Below are 24,899 nucleotides of genomic sequence, written 5' to 3'. Positions count from 1 at the left end.
ATGCTTAAAAGACCCCTTAGGCACCTTAATTTTCTCCGAAACAGCTTGTAAAGTTACACCGTTCACTTATTTTGTTAATATATTTAAATTAATAATAATAATGACGACAACAACAACACAGCTTTGCCAGACTAGTTTAGCGGATCTGCTAACATTAAAACTCCCACATGCGGAGTAGGCTACTTTCTGTATCGTGCCGCGTACACAAGATTAAAGTTAAAACAGGGACACACACACACAAAATATTTTCTGTTAAACTTCAACTGATAGGCTATCTACCAGAACCGATGTACGCTAATGCTACATTTTTGTCTTTTACTTTTAAAACTCATTATTAGCCCACCTTTCAACCCCAGCTGTGAGAGTGTCTGTTCACATCCTGCCAGGTCTTCTGATCTGCACATGAAGATGAATCCACTCCTCCCTGCTCAGTGTAAAACCACAGGGCGGGGTCACATGCACCCTCCTCTAGACACTATTTACCGTACAGTCTGTTTACTGTGCTCTGTCCATCACTGGTATGAAAACTGATTGCCAAATTTTTGTTTTCCCTGGAAAGACTACGGAATCATTGAGATTCATGTACGAGTTGGTTGGCTTGTTTCAGGTTAAGTTTTTCATTTTTGTTTGTTTGTTTTTTTAGATAATCCACACGAAAAAAAAAAAATAATCAATAAACACTAGCAAGATTTTCTTCATTTTTATTTGAAGTTTTTGCACAGTTTTTCTAAGAATTTTTAAATGGTATTATTAATTATTCATTATGTCCTCACAATGGAAGGGAATGATTTTGAAAAAGAAAAAAAAACTTTGAAGCGCCAAAGTGCACATAAAGGCAGCATAAAAGTAGTCTATAAGTGGTTAAATCCATATCTTCAGAAGCTAATTGATATATGTGGGTGAGAAACAGATCAGTATTTAAGGGAATAGTAGCCTACACCCAAACATGAAAATTCTCTCATCATTTACTCACCCTTATGCCATCCCAGATGTGTACGACTTTCTTTCATCTGCTGCACTCAAATTTTGATTTTAAGAAGAATTTCTCAGCTCTTTTAGTCCACACAATGCAAGTGAATGTGTGCCAAATTTTGAAGCTCCAAAAAAATCACATAAGTCAACACAAAAATAATCCATAAGACTCCAGTGATGAAATCAATGTCTTCAGAAGCAATATGATTGGTGTCGGTGAGAAACAGATCACTTTCACAGTCTTCTTCTTGTGTTTTTGTTAATTCACATTCTTCATGCATACTGCCCCTACTGAGCAAGGAAAATAATTTTGAGCAAAAATGACTTAAATATTGATCTGTTTCTCACCCACACCTATCCTATCACTTCTGAAGACATGGATTTAACTTATGGAGTCATATGGATTACTTTTATGATGCCTTTATGTGCTTTTTGTAGTGTCAAACATTTGGCACCCATTCACTTGCATTGTATGGAACAACTGTATTCTTCTAAATATCTTAATTTGTGTTCTGCAGAAGAAAGAAAGTCATGAGGGTGAGAAAATTCTGAGAGAATTTTCATTTTTGGGAGAACTATCCTTTTATTATTTTCATACACTTTCAGACACTTTAACTTATTCAGTGTAGAAAGTACTTAAACTTTTGTGCAATATTTTTGCAGTGCAAGTGTTTAAACAGTCAAACTTTTAATGTCATGCTGGCAAATACCAATGCATGCAGTAGGCAATAAATTATATTAGATCTTCCTTCAATACACAATGTTTGAGGAGGAGGAGAAAGTCATAAAAATGTATTGATTGATTGATCACTTGTGCTTATTTATTTATTTATTTAACTGTTCCATAACTTGTGTTTATGAAGTGCTGTGTCACACTGTTACAAGACAGAAATGTGTTGAAATTCACAAGGTTCGGTTGGACCCCCCGTGCCAATCTGACTCAGACCAAAGTGAGGTCAGACCTGGCTTACGCATTACTGGAGGGACACAAGTCATGCCTTTGTTATGAATAAGAGTTTCCATTATTTGCTCACTACATACAGGCAAAGCTGTTCATAAGCTCTGTCCTGTTACTTTGACACAAAGTCTTTGTCCATATTTAATGTTTTGTCCTCTTGTAAATTGTTTTTTTTTTTTTTATTAACTTTAACAAGTAATTCTACCCTGTCAAGATCAGATAGCTCATTAGGAACAAAAAGTGGGTTTGATGCATGCCATTGTGGCAGTATCCTTGGATCCATATTATGCAAAGAGTAAACTTATTATAGCATTTGTTATGTGCATGGGTCAGACAGGGATCCTAGGCTAAAAAAACACACAACAGTTTCTAGTGTGAAAGTTTAAGATGAAGAGAGCGTTTTCTCTACCTTTTTGTGACTTTGGTTTATATATATCTCACCCCCTTTCCCTTTTCTCACCACCTGTAATGTAAATAAAATTGACATATAGTTTACCTATGCTGACTTTTCACTCTTTCTCTCTCTTCCACTGGGAAACCAAACAACCCTGTCTTTTGTCCTTGTGTATATGCTGTACCATCACAATCAAAAACATATTTGTAGTCCAGAAGGGAGGTTTGATATGGATGATCTCTAATGTCAGCTAAAATTTAAGAGGGTGCCGTAGTAAAGTTTCCACACATGCAGACATGAGAAAGCAAAGATGTGATTAAAACACAGATAATATTTCACTATTTTGCTGATGAAATGTTAAGAGGGCAGATGAGAGGGAAATGAATGTCTCATTAGCGGATGAAAGAATGATGACATGACGGCATTGTTAGTGTGATTACATTTATTAGAGAGGGCCAGAGAGGATGTTGAAATTGTTAACTTTGTAACAGACCTGTCTGAATGCCCTCAGCTCTAATGTCATAGGTTTATTCTCAGAACCTGTTTTCTAGTACACAGATTAAGCCTAGTTGACTAAACAAATTTCTTTGTGAAAAAAACTGGGTTCTAAGTCAACCAAGAGGGGAAAACCATGAATAAAATGTTGAAAGTTCAGACTCTTTAGATTTATGTGTGTGTGTGTGTGTGTGCGTGCTCGCGCGCGCGCATATGTGTGGACATCCTATTGTTTTGAAAATAAAATTATATTATGGAAACAAACCATATTTGAACTAAAATTTTAAAGCATTATAAGTGTTATGCTTGAGTAACGAGGCAGACGAGGAGATGCGGATCCAAACGCAGTTTGAACTTTATTTCGTGAACCAAACAGGAAAACACAAAGGAACAACCCACGATGGGGAAATGAAACAAAATAGCGAATTAAACACGAGGTAAGCAACAGGGGACTCGAGGAGGAAACACACACCAGGTAGACATCAAACGACGATCGACGGAGACTGAACAAAGACACAGGGTATAAATACATAAACAAGGGGGAAAGGGGCCAATGAACGAACAGAACTCAAACAAGATAATAAGGTGATTAACAGAAGCAAACGGCAAACTAATGAGGGCAGGTGCAAACAATGACAGGGAACACGAACGCTAACAGAGGACTATGGAGTTACATAAGGGACTAAAGTGAAAACTAAGAAGTGCAAAAGTGACAAGATGGAAAACAAGAGGGCAACAGTGAAACAAGACAGGGTAACCGTTACATAGCCCCCCCCCTCCTCAAGGATCGGATACCAGACGATCCTTGACAACAAACGACAAAAATCCACAAGGACAACATGAGGGCACCAGGGGCAAACAGACAGTACAAGTGGGCACATGGGCAGACAGGCAGACCAGGGGGGCACACTGGGCAGGCAGGAAGTCCGGGGGGCACAGAGGGCAAGACAGGCAGGTCCGGGAGGTGCCAGGGGCAGACAGGAAGTCCGGGGGGGAAATGAGTCAGTCCACGAGGGCACAAACGAAGGTGAGAGAGTCCACGGGGGCACAAGTGGAGATGAGGGTTAGGGGCCCAGGGAGGTATCGACCGGGCAGGGACAGGTTTTGACGCTCTGGGAGCGGGCCATCGGGCAAGGACAGGTTTGGGGAGCCTGGGAGGAGGCCACTGGACGGGAACAGGGTCAGGAGGCCTGGGTGGAGGCCACAGGACAGGGACTGGATCAGGGGGCCTGGGAAGAGGCCACAGGACAGGGACTGGATCAGGGGGCCTGGGAAGAGGCCACAGGACGGGAGCAGGGTCAGAAGCCCTGGGAGGTGGCCACAAGACAGGGACCGGGTCAGGAGGCCTGGGAGGAGGCCACAGGATAGAGGCCGGCTTTGGTGGCCTGGGAGGTGGTCGTGGGCCAAGGGCCGGTTCAGGGGACCTGGGAGGTGACCACGGAACAGAGGCCGGTTTTGGTGGCCTAGGAGATGGAGTGGCCACAGGGGAGGCCAGCGGCGCTGCATGAGGCGGAGCCAAGGAGGACCTCTGAGGCGGAGCCGAGGGAGGTGATGGCTCAGAAGGCCCAGAAGGCGGGGCTGAGGGAGGCTCAGGAGGTGGAGCTGAAAGAGGCTCAGGAGCCGGAGCCGAGGTAGGCGGCACCGTGGGAGGCTTTAGGAGCGGAGCCCAGGAAGACTCTGGAGGCTCTGGGGGCAGAGACGTAGGAGGCTTGAGTGGCTCGAGTGGCGGAGCCGTAGGAGGCTCGGGAGGCTCTGAGGGCGGAGCCGTCGAAGGCTTGAGTGGCGGAGCCGTAGGAGGCTCGGGAGGCTCTGAGGGCGGAGCCGTCGAAGGCTTGAGTGGCTCGAGTGGCGGAGCCATAGGAGGCTCTGGAGGCGGAGCCGCAGGAGGCCCTGGGGGCGGGGCTGCAGGAGGCTCGAGAGGCGGAGCTGCAGGAGGCTCGAGAGGCTCTGGGGACGGAGCCGTAGGAGACTCAAGAGGCTCTGGGGATGGAGCCCTGGAAGGCTCGAGAGGCGGAGCCCTGGCAGGCTCGAGGGGCGGAGCCCTGGCAGGCTCGAGGGGCGGAGCCCTGGCAGGCTCGAGGGGCGGAGCCCTGGCAGGCTCGAGAGGCGGAGCCCTGGCAGGCTCGAGAGGCGGAGCCCTGGCAGGCTCGAGAGGCTCGAGGGGCGGAGCCCTGGCAGGCTCGAGAGGCTCGAGGGGCGGAGCCCTGGCAGGCTCGAGAGGCTCGAGGGGCGGAGCTCTGGTAAGATCGGAGGGCGGAGCTCTGGAAAGCTTGGGAGGCTTGAGAGGCGGAGCCCTGGTAGGCTCGAGAGGCGGAGCTCTGGGAAGCTCGGAGGGCGGAGCTCTGGAAAGCTCGGGGAACTCGGACGGCGGAGCTCTGGAAAGCTCGGGGAACTCGGACGGCGGAGCTCTGGAAAGCTCGGGAGGAGGAGCCCTGGAAGACTCGAGAGACGAGAGACTTGGGAGGCGGAGCCCTGGTAGGCTCGAGAGGAGGAGCCCTGGAAGGCTCGGGAGGTGCTGGCTCTAGAATGGGCACGACCACTGGCGCTGGCTCAGGGACGGTCGAGGCCGCAGGCGCTGGCTCAGGGACGGTCGAGGCCGCAGGCGCTGGCTCAGGGACGGTCGAGGCCGCAGGCGCTGGCTCAGGGACGGTCGAGGCCGCAGGCGCTGGCTCAGGGACGGTCGAGGCCGCAGGCGCTGGCTCAGGGACGGTCGAGGCCGCAGGCGCTGGCTGGGTTACCGTGGTATGTGCCGGCTTAGGTTCGCCGGGCGCTGATGGCAGAGTCAAGGGGGGTTTAGGGCATGGGGCTGCGGCAGGCGGAGGCTGGAGCACAGAGACCACTCCCTTTCTCCTCTTCCTCCGGGCTGATGCGACTGGCGAGGCTGGGATGCTGTTCCTGGTCAGCGTGGGTTCAGGCTCGCTGGCCGTGATTGACAACGACTCAGGCTTGCTGATGGTAGAGGCCGTAGGCGCTGGTTCGCTCACTGCGACATACGTGGCCGCTGGCTCGCTCACTGTGACATGCGTGGCCGCTGGCTCGCTCACTGTGACATGCGTGGCCGCTGGCTCGCTCACTGTGACATGCGTGGCCGCTGGCTCGCTCACTGTGACATGCGTGGCCGCTGGCTCGCAGACCGGGGCAGGCGTGGGCTCTGGCTTGCAGACCGGGGTAGGTGTGACAAGGGGGGGCCCCGGACAGCTGAAGGGTCTCCACAGTGGGTGGAGGGGTAGGGTCCTCCTCCACGACGCCCACGATGAGCTGTGAGCCGCAAACTAGTAGGGTCGCCTCCAGGAAGTCGCAGAGCGTCCAGCCGTGCGTTGCCTGTGGCAACCGTCCCTCAGCGCCGCGTTCAGATTGCCCCTAAAGAAGGCCACCAAGGCTGAGTCCGGGAAGTCTGAGACACTCGCCAGGTTCAGGAAATCGTGGATGTGGTCTTCAATGGGGCGGTCCTCTTGCTTTAAGCAGAGCAGATGGTAGTTCGCACGTTGGACTGCTGGATCCATGGCTGCTGGGTCGATCGTTCTGTTATGCTTGAGTAACGAGGCAGACGAGATGCGGATCCAAACGCAGTTTGAACTTTATTTCGTGAACCAAACAGGAAAACACAAAGGAACAACCCACGATGGGGAAATGAAACATAAAATGGGGAAATGAAACATAAAATAGCGAATTAAACACGAGGTAAGCAACAGGGGACTCGAGGAGGAAACACACACCAGGTAGACATCAAACGACGATCGACGGAGACTGAACAAAGACACAGGGTATAAATACATAAACAAGGGGGAAAGGGGCCAATGAACGAACAGAACTCAAACAAGATAATAAGGTGATTAACAGAAGCAAACGGCAAACTAATGAGGGCAGGTGAAAACAATGACAGGGAACACGAACGCTAACAGAGGACTATGGAGTTACATAAGGGACTAAAGTGAAAACTAAGAAGTGCAAAAGTGACAAGATGGAAAACAAGAGGGCAACAGTGAAACAAGACAGGGTAACTGTTACAATAAGTCATATAAGTAAAATGTCAACCATCAACTGCTCTCCTTTTGATACTGAACTTGATATTTAGTCAACATATCCAAAGTGTCCTAGAGTACAGTAATTGAAGAGACAGTCCCTCTGGAGCATTGAGCACTCAATAATTCATAAAGCTTGATTGTGATCTCAGGATGCTCTGGTCTCTAGTTTATGTATTTGAGATTGAACAAATCTGTTTTAGAAGGCCATATCCTTTGCAGTGATGTTGCCACCGCATACAACATGAATATGTGGTTAATAAAAGGTGCACTCTAGCACTGCCATATTGCATATATTAGTGTTTCCTACACACTTGCTTGACTGAAAGAAGAAAAAACGATCACCAATAAGTGTGGATGGCTTGAAGTTCGAAGAGTGTAATAATTCAACTGCTGACTGCCGGTACACACCTCAGGCCAAAAGGTGTAAGGCAGATTGGTAATTTTTTATAAAAAGAAATAAAGAAAATTACTTTAAATAAAAATCGTCCACCCATTCTCAAGCCAATGATCTTCAACACAATTCAGACAAAAAAAATACAAAATACAAAATAACTGGGAAAAAATCTCCTTAGTTTTCTCCTAAAAAATTAATACAAGAGATACTTTTCAAACCACAAAAGAAAAGGAGAAAAAGGGCCCACTGACCTTAGGTCTTACTTCAAAGATAAAATGACAAGCTCTATTTTATTTTGGTTCTATTTTTGTTTTCAAGGTCAGTTCTGTCATAGTGGCTTAAATTGTTTGCTTTCTGTTGTTTTTTTTTTTTTTGTTCTTTGGTAAATTCTTGTGCAGTGTAGTCATCTCAAAGAGTCCCCTCTGCTGACACTGTCTGACTATCTCAAAAACACATTTAAAACACTGAAATATGCTGTAGATTAAGACCAAAGGCATTATTGTTGTAAAAGGTAAAGGTTTAAAAGTTGTAAGTACTTTTAAAATACAGTTGAAAGTACAGTCCTGGTTCAGTTTAAGAACAAGTTCAAAACTAACATCAACACAGTGGCGTCAGTTCACCAAAAGCCAAGGTATGGCAATTTCTGATGACGTCATCCAATCTACATTATGTGACAGCATCAAATCAAGTCCCAAATATTTTAATGAATTCTTCACTATATCAATATGTGCTGCAGCAGCCATCCTCAAATATCACATGGAAGCACCCATTTACACGCTAAATACTCAGCTTCATACATAGGCTACTTGTACTACATACTGAAGACATGTGACAAACTGAAATGCGAGCACAGGTAGAATGATAGTAGAGAGAAAAACAAAATGTTAACAGCACCTGCCTTAAATACAATGCAGATGCATTTAAAGATAAATCACATAACTTTGTTCATAGCCCTGCAAATGAGTTGCTGTTATAAGTCTTAGCTTCTGATGATCTTTATTTCTTCTATATTTAAAATATATAAATTAATCAATTTATTTATATTTATCTAAAATAGTTTAATATTTATGTAAATATTAACAAATTAAATTTAAACAATGTCAACTTCAAGTGTTTCTCCAAAACATTGCTTCAAAGAGTTAAGTAATTATTCAAGAGCCAGTAATAAAGCAGAGTAATCAAATAAAGAACAGAGTAAACAGTGCTTTAAGTTTTTCAGTAACAGCAGCAATTAAATATAAAAAAAAAAAAGATTAAAAAAACATTGAAAAATAATCTAATGAAAAATAGAACTAGGCTACTTAAAATATTGACATAACATGTACTGCGTAATTATTATATTTACAGAACCAGTACATTTACAATTTGACTGATAAGCAGACCTGTCATTGAAATGTTTGGGCGTAATGCTGAAGTTAACTAGCAAAAGAACGTTGAGTGATCTATAAGGCACGGATCGGATATTTTTAGATTTTTATCCTGTCTGTATCACGTAATACATTAATGCCTGTGTCTTTATATAATTTCTTGTCAAGAGGGGCATTTTGAGGGGGGGTTAGTAGGGGTAGCTCAGCAAGCTCAGTGAGTAAAGATGCTGACTACCACCCCTGGAGTCACAAGTTCGAATCCAGGTCGTGCCAAGTAACCAAAATGGCCCAGTTGCTAGGGAGGGTAGATTCACATGGGGTGGCTCGCTCTCGGTGAGGTGCGTAGTGAGGTGTGTGTGGATGCCGCGGAGAATAGCGTGAAGCCTCCACACACGCAACATCTCCGCGGTAACACACTCAAGGAGCCACGTGATAAAATGTTCGGATTGACGGTCTCAGACACTATTACTAATAATAATAGTGTATTTGTTTTAGAACCCATTTACACCTGGTTTTAAGATGCTTTTTTGGTGATCCGATCATATGTGGTCAGCAAAAAACAAAACAAAACAAAAAAATTGGTCTAAACTAAAATAATGGTCAATTCTTCTTGAAATGTTGCATTTGCTTAGAATTTATCTGGGAGAAAGAGTGCAACTTTTTTTTGTTTGTTTTTTTGCTGCTGCTGCTTTCTTTCTTTTCTGGCTTTGTTGCTCTTCAATGTCATGCAGTAACACACTGACAGAGTGATTGATGTATGTCGTCATGAAACAGAGTCCCTCCCCTCCAAATCCGATCACACGTGGCCACCAGAGATGCATTTAAGTGACCAGATGTTAACAGTGATGTGTCACATCTTAATACCAGGTGTAAAGTCCCTGATATACAAAATTGAAGAATGAACGGGTATGACATAATTTACAAGAAAATCTTGCCAAAAAGAAGGTGTTTTTTAGTTTGTTTCGGTGGTTCATAACAGCTTGCCAGGACGAACTAAACACCTTCTTACTGTCATTGGTCTACGTCGTCGATAGGTGTGACATAGAGCTCCACCTACCTTGAGGCCGACAGCTAATTCTGTTTATGTTCTTTAGTCAGTCAAAATCAGTCAACATGAACATCTGTGAAAATACGCTACATCTGTACAATCGTTCACGTAGAGAAATTTTACAAGATCATATTATGCCTTTTTTTGTTTTTGTTTAATTCATATACAGAGGGAATCTATCTATTCAAATACCCTCAAGTGCCCATTCACTCATGTGCCATCTGCAGCGAAAGCCATTCACACATCTGCCCAAAGTAAGATATGCATCACTTATCATCATTCTTTTGTTTGTTTTTTTCCCCCATTAACACTCTTTTATACATCCACATTGCAGTAGTATCATCATAAATTGCGATATCAGTGCAAATAATATATCTGGCCATGTATAGCGTGTTGTTAGCTCAGTACTCCATGAATTAAGAATGTAAACATGACAAATATAAATGTTTCTACTGCATATATATTACTTAAAATCATTGTTGAGTGGATAAAACAGCTTATTTTACTGACCTCGTGTGAATTCTACTGATAAAATGAGGCGCAGAGTCTTTGATAACACATTGTATTGTCACATTAGTTAAGGTTTTACATGTCATCTTCAGCGTCCTCCTCATATTTAAATGTACCTCTAAACACCATCCTACATTGATGTGGCAGGTGTCTGAATGTTCACAAACGGTATACTGTTGTTCGACTGTTTCAAACTTCATTTTACCCCTGAACAAATAAGGAAGAACTTTTACGGAACTATATCAGGGCCTTAAATGTGGTCTTAGACCTGTTTAAAACCACCACTCCTTTTAGAATTTGACTTGCTAGGTGAAAAAAGTTTACACAGCTTGCGTGACACCTGTGTGTGTGTTTGAATGTTCAAATATCACTTGTGGTGTGGGTGTATATAGTGTTGCATTGCATTGCTCACAGTCTGTTTATAAGTCTTGATTGCACAGATGGTAAAATGCACTGCATAACTGGTGAAAAAAGAATTTTGCTCCTCTATATACTCTGCCGTTCAAAAGATTGGGGTCACTTGCCTGAAATGTTTCTCATGATCTTAAAAACCTTTTGATCTGAAGGCATACTTAAAAGTTTGAAATTAGTTTTGTAGACAAAACTATAATTTTGCCAAAATATTAATTTATTTAATTACAAAACTAAAATTTTATAAAAATGTAAAACAAAGTTTTGAAATGGATGACTTGGACCAAATAATTAAAAAAAGGAGCCACTAAGTGCCCAACATAGATGGGAACTCCTTCAATACTGTTTAAAAAGCATCCCAGGGTGATACCTTAAGAAGTTGGTTGAGAAAATGCCAATAGTACATTTCTGCAAAGTGTGGCCACTTTGAAGATGCTAAAATATAACATAGTTTTGATTTATTTAGGCTTTTTTTAGTCACAACATAATTCCCATATTTCAATCTCTATTATTCCATATTTTTTGATGAATTTACTATTATTCTAAAATGTGGGGAAAAAAAGAAAGAAAGAATAAGTGACCCTAAACTTTTGAACAGTAGTGTACTTCTATACAGCTTAAATGACAATAAACTTGACAACTTAAAAAATATAGAAAACATTATTTCAGACAAGGCTCATTAAAATGTCACTGCTTTAAATTTTAGAAATTTTTAGTAACACTTTACAATAGGGTTGTATTTGTTAACATTAGTTATCTACAGAGTCACGTGACAAAATGTGAGGAGCTGACTGTTAGTTTTAATAATATTTGTGTCATAAACTGGTGAGATTCGATACACCCTGATTCTTAACTGTTCGAAGAAGACAATTTGTCAAAGAATTCAAAATCCTCGGGCTCTGGAGATATTAAAAGACACTTACGTGCTCAAGCTGATTTCCCTTAGCAGCAGGCCGAAAGCCCCAGACACAATTTGGACGGTGAACTGCAAAAAATCTGGAGTGAATTGATGAATATGTTGGCAATGCTAACAAGTTGTTGCAGACTTGGATGATCTCACTGTAATACGCTGATCGTTCACTTCCGATGCAAAATTCTCTGAGTTGGTTACAAGATTGTCGGACGTCGAGAGACGGATCGATTATCTGGAGTCATCTGAGAGGGAATTAGCTGCTAATCCACTAGCGACCAAGGGAGATTTGAAACATGTTTTGGAAAAATGGGAAGACCTTGATAATCATAGTCGGTGAAACAACATCCGAATTGTTGGAATTCCTGACCATGAAGAAGGCCGAGATATTTTGAAATTTCTAGACGGGCTCCTCCCGAGTCTGCTCGGCATGACAGGCCATAAGCTGGAAATGGAGCGAGCTCACTGGGTCCCGGCTTAGAGATTGGCTGAGGGAGACAGGCTCCGATCAATTCTGGCCAAATTTCTGAGATCATCCGAATAAGATCTTGTGTTACGCAAGGTGAGGAGTAAATTAAATCTCTCTTGGAAGAACCACAGCATTTTGTTGTTCCCAGACTTTGCAAATTCGTCGAGAGAAACGTGATCGATTCAAGGAATGCAAGAATATCTTACATCAATGGATAGTCTCTTTTCACTGATGTTTCCAGCTAAACTAGATACTAAGGTTGGCCGTAAAATATTTACATACCCACAGCAAGCATTGGTTTACATAAAGACATTAGAGTGAGTAAGCCATTTGGTGATTTTCATGTTGCCGCCTAGTGTACCTGTTTTGCTGAACATACACCCGACTCCCCAAAGGTTGATTTTGGCTTATTTTTACGCACCTAATGCTGATGATCGGGGCTTTTTTTAATATATTTTTAAGGGATGTTGCAAGCCTCTGGCACCCCTCATGATATAATATTGGGAGGAGACTTTAATCTATTTATTGACTCATTCCTTGATCATAGTAAAGAAAAAGTGTGTAAGCCCCCTAGAGCAACATTGAGGCTTCACAGGATGTGTAAAAATCTTGGTCTTACAGATGTTTGGAGATTTTTGAACCCATCTGGTAGAGACTATACATTTTTTTCATCATTCCATAAGATTTATTCTAGAATATATTTTTTTAATATATATATCAAGGCTTCTGTTGATTGCTCAATTCGAAACATCTTAGTCTAGAATCACGCCCTGGTGAGTTTAGAGGTGTTTCCACATACAGAGAAAAATAAATCATATAGTTGGTGCTTTAATGTATCCCTTTTGCAAAATCCTGAATTTCAACAAATGTTAAAGGCTGAAATCAATGTATATATGGAGACCAACTGTTCTTCAGTATCCTCTGTGGGCGTGGCTTGGGAGGCACTTAAGGTGGTTCTTAGGGGTCGGATTATACTGTATGCCTCATTCACCCAATAATCCAAGAGGGACAAAGTAGGGGAAGTAGAGGAAGCTTTTGGCTAGATATATAAAGCCGATTCATTTCAGATTATTTTACTCTGGATAGGGGGTGTGACATTCTCAGTTGACTTTTAGTTTGTGTACTTTTATTTTGACATTTCCTGTTTAGTTCCTGTTTCCTAGTCTTGTCTATTCCTGTTTTCCCTTGATCATGTGTCCGGTTTTCATTGGTTTATTGTTTGATTACTTTGATTCAGTTCTAGTTTGTCATTGGTTTTAGTTAATTGTCTTGTTATCTTGTTTTATAGTTCTGTTTGTTTATTGGCCTTTGTCACCCATGTCTTTTGTATTTAAACCCTCATGTTTGCCTTTGTAACTTGTCAGGTATTGTTTGTGTAACCCTGCTGTTCAGCCATAGATTAGCCTAGCCTCTGTTTTGTGTAACCTTGTAGTTTTGTTCCAGTCCAGTCTTAGTCCAGTCTTAGTCTTAGTCATTTCTTGTCGTGTCTAGTTTTGTCATTATTAGTTAGGTCCTTGGTTTCTTGTTTTGTTTTCTTTCACACTTATAGTTAGGGATATTGGTTTCACGTTCTCAGAATAAACTGCACTTGGGTTCATCTTTACATCATCATCATCAACATCGTCTCAGCCTGTTTTGTGTCTTCAGCGTTACAGGGGGATGCGGCAGGGTTGCCCTCTATCCCCATTAAGGTTCTATCTTGTCCTGGAACCATTAGCAGCCACGATAAGAAAGGAAGATGATTTTCCATGGGTGGTGGCAGGAGGTATGGCGCATAAACTTTTGCTTTACGCCGATTATATTTTATTATTTGTCTACAAACCCACTAGATCTATGCCTTGCCTGCACAGAATTATTAATTCATTTTCTAATTTCTCGGGATACAGAGTCAAGTGGTCTAAATCCGAAGCTCTGGCTCTAACAGCGTACTGCCCAGTAACTGCTTTTCAGCCAGGCACCTTCCAGTGGCCTAAACAGGGCATTACGTTTTTGGGGCATTTTATTCCGAGCAAAATTATGTGATTTAGTTACGGTTAATTCTGACACCTTAATAAAGTTTTTGAGCAATGTGGACTGGTGGGCTTCATTACATTTATCTATGATTAGGAAAGTTAATGTTATTAAAATGAATTGAATTCCAAAATTCACTACCTGCTACAGTCTCTCTTATTTCAAGCAATTTGAAAGCATAGTGAAGTCCTTCATTTGGAATGGTAAGCATCCCAGATTACATTTCAATAAATGACATAGGCCGACTGACAAAGGTGGGCTAGGCCTCTTTCCCTTTTCTAATGGTCAGAGTGGACTGTGAGGGGGGTTACTACACTCGTTGACCTATATGAGAGTGGAGTGTTGAGATCTTTTGAAAATATGGTTCAAAATTGTAGGATTCACAGATCTCAGTTCTTTAGTTATTTGCAGCTGCACCACCTGCTCTGTACTATTTGGGGGTAAGATACACTCCCCTAAAGCAGCTGGAAGTGGTGATTACTGGGTTTGGAAAAGGCCATTAGGCATCAGTGTATTACTCCCTGCTAATTCAGAGTCTGGGGACGGAGCTTCAACTTCTCTCAAGAGATTATGGGAGAAAGATCTAAATTTAGTATTGAAAGTTGGCTTTTGTGCTCGTTTCGTGAGTGGTATTCAGAGATGGGCAGGGTGGCAGCATTTGAAGATTTGTCATATAGAAGGCTAGGCAACATAGATTTGTTCATTAAGAAATGGGGCAGATATTTAGCTTTTTTAGAAGGCTCTTTGGGAGGGGCAGTGGAGGGAGACGTTTTGTAGCATTTTTGTTTTTTAAAGGATACTTTATATGTTTTTTTTATATATTGCAAATGGATTAATGGAAAGGAGGAGGCGAGAACCGGCTTGGCAATATAAATAATATTTTAATGAAGAACTTAAACGAAAAGACAAACACACAAAGGTGTCAGACAGCTGCCCGCAAATCTCTCTCTCTCTGTCCCACTGTAGTCTCCAGTCTGCCTTTATCCCTCTCTGAGGCTTGATTAGCCTGCTTAGGGGCCGGGTGTGTAGCATCACGACCCAGCCCCGCCCTCCGCCCTGTCACATATATATATTATATATTAATTGGGGGGGGGTGTAGGGGTGGAAGGGTTGTAAATTATATAATGTTTTTTTGTTTATTTATATATATATGTTATATGGAACACGAGTTAATATTAAAGGGATCATTCACCCAAAAATTTGAATTCTCTCATTATTTACACACCCTCATAATATCCCAGGTGTGTATGACTTTCCCTCATCACCAGAACACATTTGAAGAAAAATTTAAAATTATCTCCGCTCAGTAGGTCCTTAACATGCAAGTGAATGGAGATTTCTCTTTTGAAGCTCCAGAAATCACAGAGTCAGCATAAAGACGAATCCAGTAGTCCTTGATACGAATCCAGTGGTTAAATTAAGGTCTTCTAAAGCGACATGATTGCTTTTAGTGCGAAAAAGATAAAGATAAGTCCTTTTTTCACTCTAAATCATGCTTTCTATCAGGAGCGGTAAGCGTGTGGGACATAATCACATTGACAGTTGAAACGCGAGAACCGAGGCAAGAGCGTCACAGCCGGAAGAGCAGCACTGTTTAAAAGTGACATTTTTATGAAGAGGAGGAACATTGTAGAGTTTCTACAACTTCTGTATAATTGTTCAGACAAGAAGATGAGTTAACACTAACAACATTAACAAAGACATACTGAGGGAACTAAATGTGCTTTGTTCTGTGGGTTTGTGGCATGCTGACTTCCCATGTGATCATGTTGGTTGATTTTGTTTGTGTACATTTGCTTAGTACATTAGAATCTTACATGTTTTTTGTGAAGCCTGTAACCATAGAGATGGTAAGAAGGAGAGCATTATCATCACAAGTGGAGACAGAACCACAGAAATGGAATGAGGGACACAGAGTGTGGGTTCTGTACTCAAGGCCCCTCCTTGAGCATTTTCAAAGAAAACACTAATCTCTCTTTCTGATTACTTGTTTTAAACAATTCTAAGACATGCTCATAGAGATTTATTTCACCTCAAAAGTGTTGGAAGGTTTGTTGCTGCCCTTCATCTTGTTTCTGTGTCTTTTTGATAAATGTTTGCGTGCTCTTATGTGCTTGAAGCATGTCAAGCTCACCTTGGATACAATACCAAGAAAGCCTTTTAACTACACAGAGCAAAAGGCAGACTCTTCTTTTCCAATTGAGACTATTAGCTGTTTCCTCCTGAGCATTGTATTTTTAATTGATAGTAAGCACAGACTATTGGGCTTAATTTTCTGCATTGTCAATACTATCAGTTGTCATGCTGTAAGCCATGTGTAGTGGGACAAACAGTGGGCATTGCACAGTTTTTTGTCATTATTGTACCACGCCTGTGGGTGCATTGGTTGTCCAATCATAGGCCTTTAGGGATCCTATAAAATGGAACTGTAGGGCACTGCTTGTTTTTCAGAGCACCGCATCACCGCCTGAGGACCACCCATTCTGGTTTTGATCCCTTCTGCTTTGGAGGTAAGTTTGTTTGGCTAACTAGCTAACACTAACATGCTTGGTTTGATTTAACTGGTTTGATTACTTGGCAACATTGCCTGCAGAATAATCGGGTATTTTAGGAAACCTCTCGTCTGATTAAGCCTACGGGCAACATTCTCCGATGATGCTGCTTTGTTTGTAGTTGTTTGTCTCTAGCTGTGGTTTTGTCTTTATTTGTTTGTCTCTAGTTGTGGTTTTTGTCTTCAGTTGTTTGGTTGTATGATGTTTAGCCTTGAACTATTTTTAGTTAAATTTTTTGTTCTTCTTCTTTGGCTCAGTATGACTGAGTATTGTGTGAATAATCACCTCCATTCAAGTATTATATTTGTGGTCCTGTGAGGTTATTTGTTTTGTTGTTGATGTATTGTGCTCAACTGTTCATAGAGTGGTTGAACATATGAACCGTTGTTTCACATCTCCAATTTCCTACCTAACAACTTTGACCACTCCCTTGTGCTGTTGTAGTGTTTTTTTTTTTTTATGGTTTAACTGGAATTCATTATTTTTGGTTTTCTATTGAGTTTATTATTTGTGGATAACTTTTTTTTGTTTCTGTTTACAGGAGCCGAGACCCAGGGCAGGCAGCTGGCTTGCGTCCTTGTGCGGTGGTGGTACTTCTGTCACTGAGTGATGTGCATTCACTCTTTACCTCATTTGTGTGCTGATGTGTGCATGGTGAGATTTGTGCACTGGGTGGGTAAGATTTCATAATAGGAGCCTTGTGCTCGTCAGCTAGCCTACCTGCCACTGGTAAGTCCCGGTCTCTTGTTTTGTAGTGTTTGAGTTCATGTGTGCATTTTTCTGCCTGGGTTATAGACTTTTTTAAATGTTTTAAAGTTACTGCTTGATAATTGTAGTAAATAAAGATTTTGTATTATTGTTATCCACGTCTTTGGTCTTTTTCTTAACAAGTGAACCTGTGTGCCCTTTATGGGTGATTTTAATTTAATATTAATATTTCCCTGTGTAACAGGGTGGGGTAGACGGCTACATTTACATCTTTAGTTCCCCGTCTGTCGCTCACTTCGACGTTGTGTTGAGTGAAGCAACACTAGGGGACTTCTTGAAGGCCTCGGTTACCTCTGAACTTGAGAAAAGGCCAATGAGAAATTGGCAGACAGAATTTGCGTGTCCCTCCCCCGACATACGGGTATAAAAGGAAGGAAACATGTGTCTGTCCATCCACATTTTTTTCTTCGACTCCGAGTGGTTGTATGATCAGCGAGATGAGATCACTTACTGTTTCACTCACCTCTGCAGAGCTTACACTGTTGGATCCTACGGCGCATATCAGCAGCTTTCTCCTTCTCTGCACGGCAGTTCTACTTGCCCCTGGGCACTTTGACAGCGCTTATTACGCCCCGGCTCTAGGGGAATACAAATCACCAAAGAGGTGCAACAAATAATTATTGGGTTGGGGAAATGGAATCCCAGAACGCATCACTCCGGTCGACAACCAAAAACTCATGCACAAAATTGAACCCACGTGCGACCGAACCAAGAATGAGCTCCCAGACAAGTGCCAGCAGCATCCTTATAAAGACCACGCCCTGACTGGACAACCAATGGCGTTCGTGCATCCCGATCATTGGACAACCTATTAGAAATCAGAAAAACAAAAAAAAAAACAAGAGAGAGAGAGAGAAAAAAGAAAAAGACAGAGCAATAGAGAAAACAATTAGCTACATAAACACAGGTCGTAACACCCTCACACACAAAGAATCTACATAGAATGTAGATTTACTCAGAGTTAAACGACCGTGATAGGGCATCGGCCAACACATTATCCTTGCCTTTCTTAAAGCAAATTTCCAGATTAAAATCTTGGACAAAGAGAGACCAGCGCATGATTCGTTGATTTGAGTTTTTCATCCTAGACAAAAAAACTAATGGGTTGTGGTCTGTATATACAACCACCGGAAGAGAACTAGAGCCAATATACACCTCAAAGTATTGTAAAGCCATCAAAAAGGCTAACGCCTCCTTCTCAATGGTACTGTAGTTTAACTGATGTTTCAGGAATTTCTTTGAAAAGTACCCAACAGGGTGTTCAATCCCATTTTCATCATCCTGCAGAAGGACAGCACCACCACCTGTGGCACTTGCATCGACATCCAACTGAAATGCACATGAATAGTTTGGAGCCATTAAAACAGGAGCACTACTCAAAAGGGTTTTAACGGAATCGAATGCAGTCTGGCATTCAGTAGTCCACTCAAAGATTTGTGACACATGAAGCATATTTTTTAGAGGCAACACAACATCTGAGAAATTTTTACAAAATCCCCGATAATAACCAGACATTCCTAGGAATCTCCTGAGTTCACGTTTCATACGGGGCACTGAAAAATCTGCAATAGCTTGCACTTTCAAGGCAACAGGTCGGACCTGCCCTTGCCCCACCTGTTTCCCTAGGTAGGTAATTGTCGCTTTACCAAACTCACATTTGGCCAAGTTAAGAGTGAGAGATGCCCCCAGTAACCGAGTAAAAACAGTGCTCAAGGTTGTCAAGTGCTCATCCCATGTATTTGAATAAATAACAATATCATCGAGGTAAGCTTTACAGTTGGAAACATCGCCCAGCACTCGACTCATGAAACGTAGCTGGAGCGTTGCGCAGTCCGAACGCCATCACCCTATAATTAAGAAAATCATCCGGGGTAACAAAAGCAGATATTTCGGCCGCGCACTCCGTCAGGGGAACTTGCCAGTACCCCTTTAGCATATCGAGTTTCGTGACAAAGCGCGCAGAGCCTACTCTATCGATGCAATCCTCCATAAGCGGGAGGGGAAACGAATCTGGTTTTGTCACGGCATTTACTCTTCTATAATCCGTACAGAACCGTTGTGTTCCGTCCGATTTCGGGACTAATAAACAGGGTGAACTCCAGGCGCTGAAACTCGGAACTGCGAACCCATTCGTGACTAAATATTTTACCTCGGCCTCCATGACTTTACGTTTAACAGGGTTCACTTTATAAGCACGTTGCTTAATTGGTGAATGATCACCAACGTCAATATCATGCTTCAGTACTTGAGTACAGGTAGGGACGTCTGAAAACAACCCCAAGAATGAATCGATCAACTTTACTATATCAGTACGCTGAAAGTCAGATAAATATGCCAGATGAAGTTTTAAATCCTCCAAAATCATGGAGTTATTTAATCTGCCACCCAACACCAGAGTACTCTGCAGATTCAGCCCATCTTCATCAACATCACTGTCAGAAGCAACCACGATCGAAGCTACTGGAATGATAACAGAGCTTTTTAACTCCATATCTTCCCCACGACTCACATACAGCTTCAGCATGTTTACATGACACACGCGAGTTTTCCTTTGCCGATCAGGAGTCCGAACAACATAATTCATCTCATTTAGCTTCTTATCAATGACATACGGTCCAGAGAATCTAGCCTGCAACGCAGCACCCTGGATTGGCAATAAAACCAAGACCTTGTCCCCTTCAGAGAACGAACGAGAAACAGCATTCTTATCAAAACGCTTTTTCATTTTCACTTGCGTACATTCCAGTGCAGTCTGAGCTAATTTACAAGCATTATGCAATCGCTCTCTAAAGGAACTGACATAGTCTAGTAGATTACAATCCATTTTTTTCTCAGTCAGCCAGTTCTCTCTCAACATTTTGAGTGGGTCCCTTACCGTGTTTCCAAAAACCAATTCGGCTGGGCTAAAGCCTAATGACTCCTGAACACTCTCACGGACAGCAAACATAAGAAAAGGCAACCCCTCATCCCAGTCTTTCCCTGACTCGGCACAATATTTACCCAGCATGGACTTCAAGGTTTGGTGGAACCTTTCGAGAGCACCTTGGGACTCTGGATGATAAGCACTAGATGTAATGTGCTTAATTTTCAGTTGGGCCAGTACCTGTTTAAATAGTCGTGACATAAAATTTGTTCCCTGATCCGTTTGGATCACCTGTGGAAAGCCGAAGGTAGAGAAAAACGTGATTAAGGCTTTCACCACAGCCTTCGCTTTTAATGAACGCAACGGTACTGCCTCCGGATAGTTGTCGCACACATAAGCGTAAGCAGGTAGACATGTCCAGATCTTGTTCGCGGTAACGGTCCAATGCAGTCCAAGATTACTCGTGCAAAAGGCTCTCCCATGACAGGGATAGTTTTAAGTGGGGCAGGATGTATAGTCTGGTTAGGTTTTCCTATGACCTGACACACATGGCACAAGCGACAGTACTGAGCCACATCAGATTTAATGCCAGGCCAGAAAAAATAGCGCAAAATGCGATGGTAAGTTTTAGCAATGCCCAGATGTCCTGCTACATTATCATGGGCCACACTCAGAACTTGTTTTCGAAAACACTTAGGCACAACCAGCTGAAAAACAGTATCCCAACCTAAACCATCAGATCCTGCTGGAGTCCACTTCCTCTAACACCTCATTGTCCCAAAAGTAACCTATCGATTTATACTCAATCTCCTTTAAATTAAACGCTACATTCCTGCAACGCAATAACGTAGTGTCTTTTTTCTGTTCATCAGCAATCACGTCTTTATTAATGGACAGCGACAAATCAGCTGATTCTAGTTCAGCACCACTAGTCGCAGACAGCGACTCAGAATCAGACAGCTCAGATTGTACAATGCGAACTTCACCTTTAACTTGATCTTCAGCTGCCAAAAAGGTATCCGAAATATCAATCGAATCATCAAATTTACGCGCCTGAGCCCGCGTAACTACACATGCTGAAAACACTGACGGAAACTCTGATGCTAGCTCACTGGAAGTAACAAAATCATACACTGGGTTTTCAATAACCTTGGGAAATGGGAGTACTTTCCCTCCAGCGAGATCGTTACCTAGAATTAACGCCACACCATTCACAGGTAACTTGTGCCGCACTGCCAATTTTACACAGCCTGTTACTAAACCGGATCGAATGTACACATTATGTAACGGTACTTTCAACACCCCCAACTCAATTCCTTGAATGAGAACATCAGAGCCACAATAACTTTTCTCAGAAAATGGCAACATACTAGCCAACACAAACGACTGATTGGCCCCTGTATCCCACAGCATGGTTACAGGGACTAAGTCTTGCTCAGATCCACTAAGAGAAATAACCCCTTGACACAAAAAAGGATCATACGCGGCATCAATATTCAAACTAAGTTGACTGCCAATTTTCTTAACAAAACCAACACTTTTGGCTGACTTCCCTTTATTTTTATTTTTCAATGAGGGACAATTCGCAATCAAATGACCAAGTCCGTGGCAGTAAAAACATTCACGGGCTTCAACTGGTATTACTTGCTTAGGTAGACCTACTTTCGAACTTTTAGCATTTTTCTCTGAGGACGGAGAATAAAATTCACGACGTACAACAAACGCATTTTTATGAGTCAGAGTAAACTCTGCACAGACGGCAGCCTCAGCAAGAGTCAAAACTCTCTTTTCGTTCAAATAAACAACCACTCTGTCTGGCAATGAATTTTTAAAATCTTCAATTAAGATCAGCTCACGGAGATTTTCAAAGTTAGCGACTCTGCTGGAGTGACACCATCTATCAAAAAGCACAGTCTTCTCCCGTGCATATTCCACATAAGTTTGAGAGGCAGTTTTAACATGTGCGCGAAACTTCTGCCTATATGCCTCTGGCACTAATTCGTACGCCCTTAGCACCGCACTTTTTAGTTTATCATAGTCCAAACTATCACTCACAGACAAGGTGGAACAAACCTCCTGGGCTTTCCCAGTTAATTTACACTGTATCAAAAGAGACCAAACCTCTCTCGGCCAGCGCAACGCAGCGGCTATACGCTCAAATGCGCCAAAATACGAATCCACCTCATTATCTCTAAATGCGGGCACCAGGGTTAAATGACGACTAACATCAAAATCAGCAGAATGACCAGAAGCCCCAGACAAAGGCACAGAAGGTGAATGATGGTCAACACTATTGGAGAGTACATCAAATTGAGTCTTACCTGAACTGGGACGGCGATCATCAACCTTAGTTTCCAGTTCACACTGCCTAAAACGTAACAGTTGAGTAGTGTGCTCCTGACGTTTTATTTTGAGATCTAATTGCTTTAACTGAACAGCTAGTTTTAAATCCTCCGAGTTTACACCACTAAGTGAGCGCAACACAGGATCTGAACTCGCAACATCAACGCTATCTTCATCACTTAGCTCAACGTTAGAACTAGACTGCAAAATACCCTGGCTAATTAATGCAGTTTGAATTACGTCTCGCAGTTGCTTCTTTCTAGCAGTTTTTAAAATTGCAATATCATAGAAGTCAGCGATTAAGTATAGATCAACCTTCCGACAGGACTCCAAAGCTTCACACGAGGGAGCCTGTTTAAATGCCTCAATACTAAATTCCATTTATCAACCTACAACTTCGCCGACACATATGAACAAAACTGCCAGTCAAAAAAAAATTAAAATGGTACTCACCAGCAAAGTCGCAAACTTCTTAATTTGGATCGAACGAATTTCCAAATCAAAAAAGGCGGATGAGCCCCCAATTATTACGCCCCGGCTCTAGGGGAATACAAATCACCAAAGAGGCGCAACAAATAATTATTGGGTTGTGGAAATGGAATCCCAGAAAGCATCACTCCGGTCGATAACCAAAAACTCATGCACAAAATTGAAGCAAAAAGTAAGTAATTTATTAAAGAATAACAAGTGAAATAAAGAGCAAATCTTCAAGGTGTCCAAAAGGCCAAAACAACAAACAAAACGAATATAGAAAGTAAAAGGGAAAATTAATAACCTACTCAAATATCAAAAGAAAATACATTTATCTTACCTAACTCCCTGCCCAAAAAACAGAGATCAAACAATTACAAAATAAACAAGGCAGGACACCCCTACGCTCCACACTGTTAAGATGGTTTAGACCTTAGGAGAACGGCTCAAAGGTTATCACAAGATGCACGTTCACTTGAACTAAATAAAGTTTCTAATACACAATTTGATCATCGGCCGGAGGAGGGATTCCGGAGCTCTCAACCCACGTGCGACCGAACCAAGAATGAGCTCCCAGACAAGTGCCAGCAGCGTCCTTATAAAGACCACGCCCTGACTGGACAACCAATGGCGTTCATGCACCCCGATCATTGGACAACCTATTAGAAATCAGAAAAACAAAAAAAAAAAAAACAAGAGAGAGAGAAAAAAGAAAAAGACAGAGCAATCGAGAAAACAATTAGCTACATAAACACAGGTCGTAACAGCGCTGCTAAAAGATAATTTTTGTAAAAGAGTTATTTCCTCTAAAAGAAAAAATACACGGCTGGCGTTGAATGTCCTTTTGAGGACGTGTCTTTATAAAGATGCCCTTCCGACCCTGTGTAGTTCCTGGATGCAGTAGATATCTCTCTGCTCCTGATGGTCACAGGCGCTGCCTCGTGTGTCTGGGTAGCGATCACACTGAAGCGGTATTGTGTATGGTTCTTGTTCTTACTGCGAAAACCTCACCATGGCTTTCATTCTTAAAGAGGAACACCACTCCAGCTGCCCCCCACGTCGCTCCTCCTTCCCACAGGATTGATTTCGCCGGGTAGATCCCCACGAACCACCCACCCCCTGGCATGTTCGTTGATTTCCGTTCGAGCTGAGAGCGGCTCGCCTCATGGCCAGTCTTTTTAATCCCCGCAGGGGAAACGTCCTTTTTACTCCCCCTGTCTCCCAAACGTCCTCGAGGACCCGGAAGGCTACCAAGCATTCCTGAGATGGATGACTCAGGGAACGAGACATTTGCTCCGGAGCTGGTAAGCAGACCACTCCGCCCCCCCGGTGGAGGGCCGGGAGGAGAATCCTCAGTTAAAGTTATTTTCTTTGCCGCACCCCCTTCAGGCTGCGGTACCAACATTCTCAATAATGGAGCAATTTCCTCTTTCCCGTGTCACCAGGCCTGCAAATGCCGTTCTCACGGCAACCCAGTGCCACACTTCAGCAGTCCCAGCACCCCGGACGTGGACACCTTGCCTCCGGACCCACGACTGCTGCCCCTCGGCCTACCGGTTCTGACGAATCCAGAGAATGTCTACATGGGACCTCCTCCTCCGTCACTAACCCACCCGCTGCCAGGTGTGCGGAGCAAGGTAAGTGCTTCGAGACTTCTCAGCATCAAAGCCTCGGGACATGCTCGCACGGAGCTCACACTTCCCAACCCGTCGCGCTGTTTGGCCAGGACCATCTGACTCGGCTACGTGATTCATTTCGCCAGGCCCCCGCTCCCTTTCGCCAGCGTCCGCTTTACCTCGGTGCACGGTGAAGACGCCAACACCTTGAATGCAGAGATTGCGACCCTTTTACTCAAAGACGCGATAGAACCTGTCCATCCAGCCGAGATGAAGAAGGGTTTCTACAGCCCTTCATTGTACCCAAGAAAGGCGGTGGCTTA

The 24,899-nt window shown here is 42.9% G+C and overlaps 1 protein-coding gene across 2 annotated transcripts in view; it reads right to left on the bottom strand.

The window, feature by feature from the left end:
- The window catches only part of b3gnt2b (UDP-GlcNAc:betaGal beta-1,3-N-acetylglucosaminyltransferase 2b), a 61,303-nt gene that overhangs the window by 24,403 nt on the left and 12,001 nt on the right, over positions 1–24,899 (bottom strand). Inside the window, exon 1 of one of the 2 annotated variants that reach the window (XM_052153906.1) lies at positions 344–394. The exons of the other annotated variant lie outside the window; for it this stretch is intronic. The gene's annotated coding sequence lies outside the window, so the exon portion shown is untranslated. Of the gene's footprint in view, positions 1–343; positions 395–24,899 lie in introns of those variants that run through there. 2 annotated transcript variants of the gene reach the window in all.

This window comes from Xyrauchen texanus, chromosome 22 (assembly GCF_025860055.1).
Source record: "Xyrauchen texanus isolate HMW12.3.18 chromosome 22, RBS_HiC_50CHRs, whole genome shotgun sequence".
NCBI classification, from domain to species: domain Eukaryota; kingdom Metazoa; phylum Chordata; class Actinopteri; order Cypriniformes; family Catostomidae; genus Xyrauchen; species Xyrauchen texanus.
This window is presented reverse-complemented; position numbering and strand designations above follow the sequence as displayed.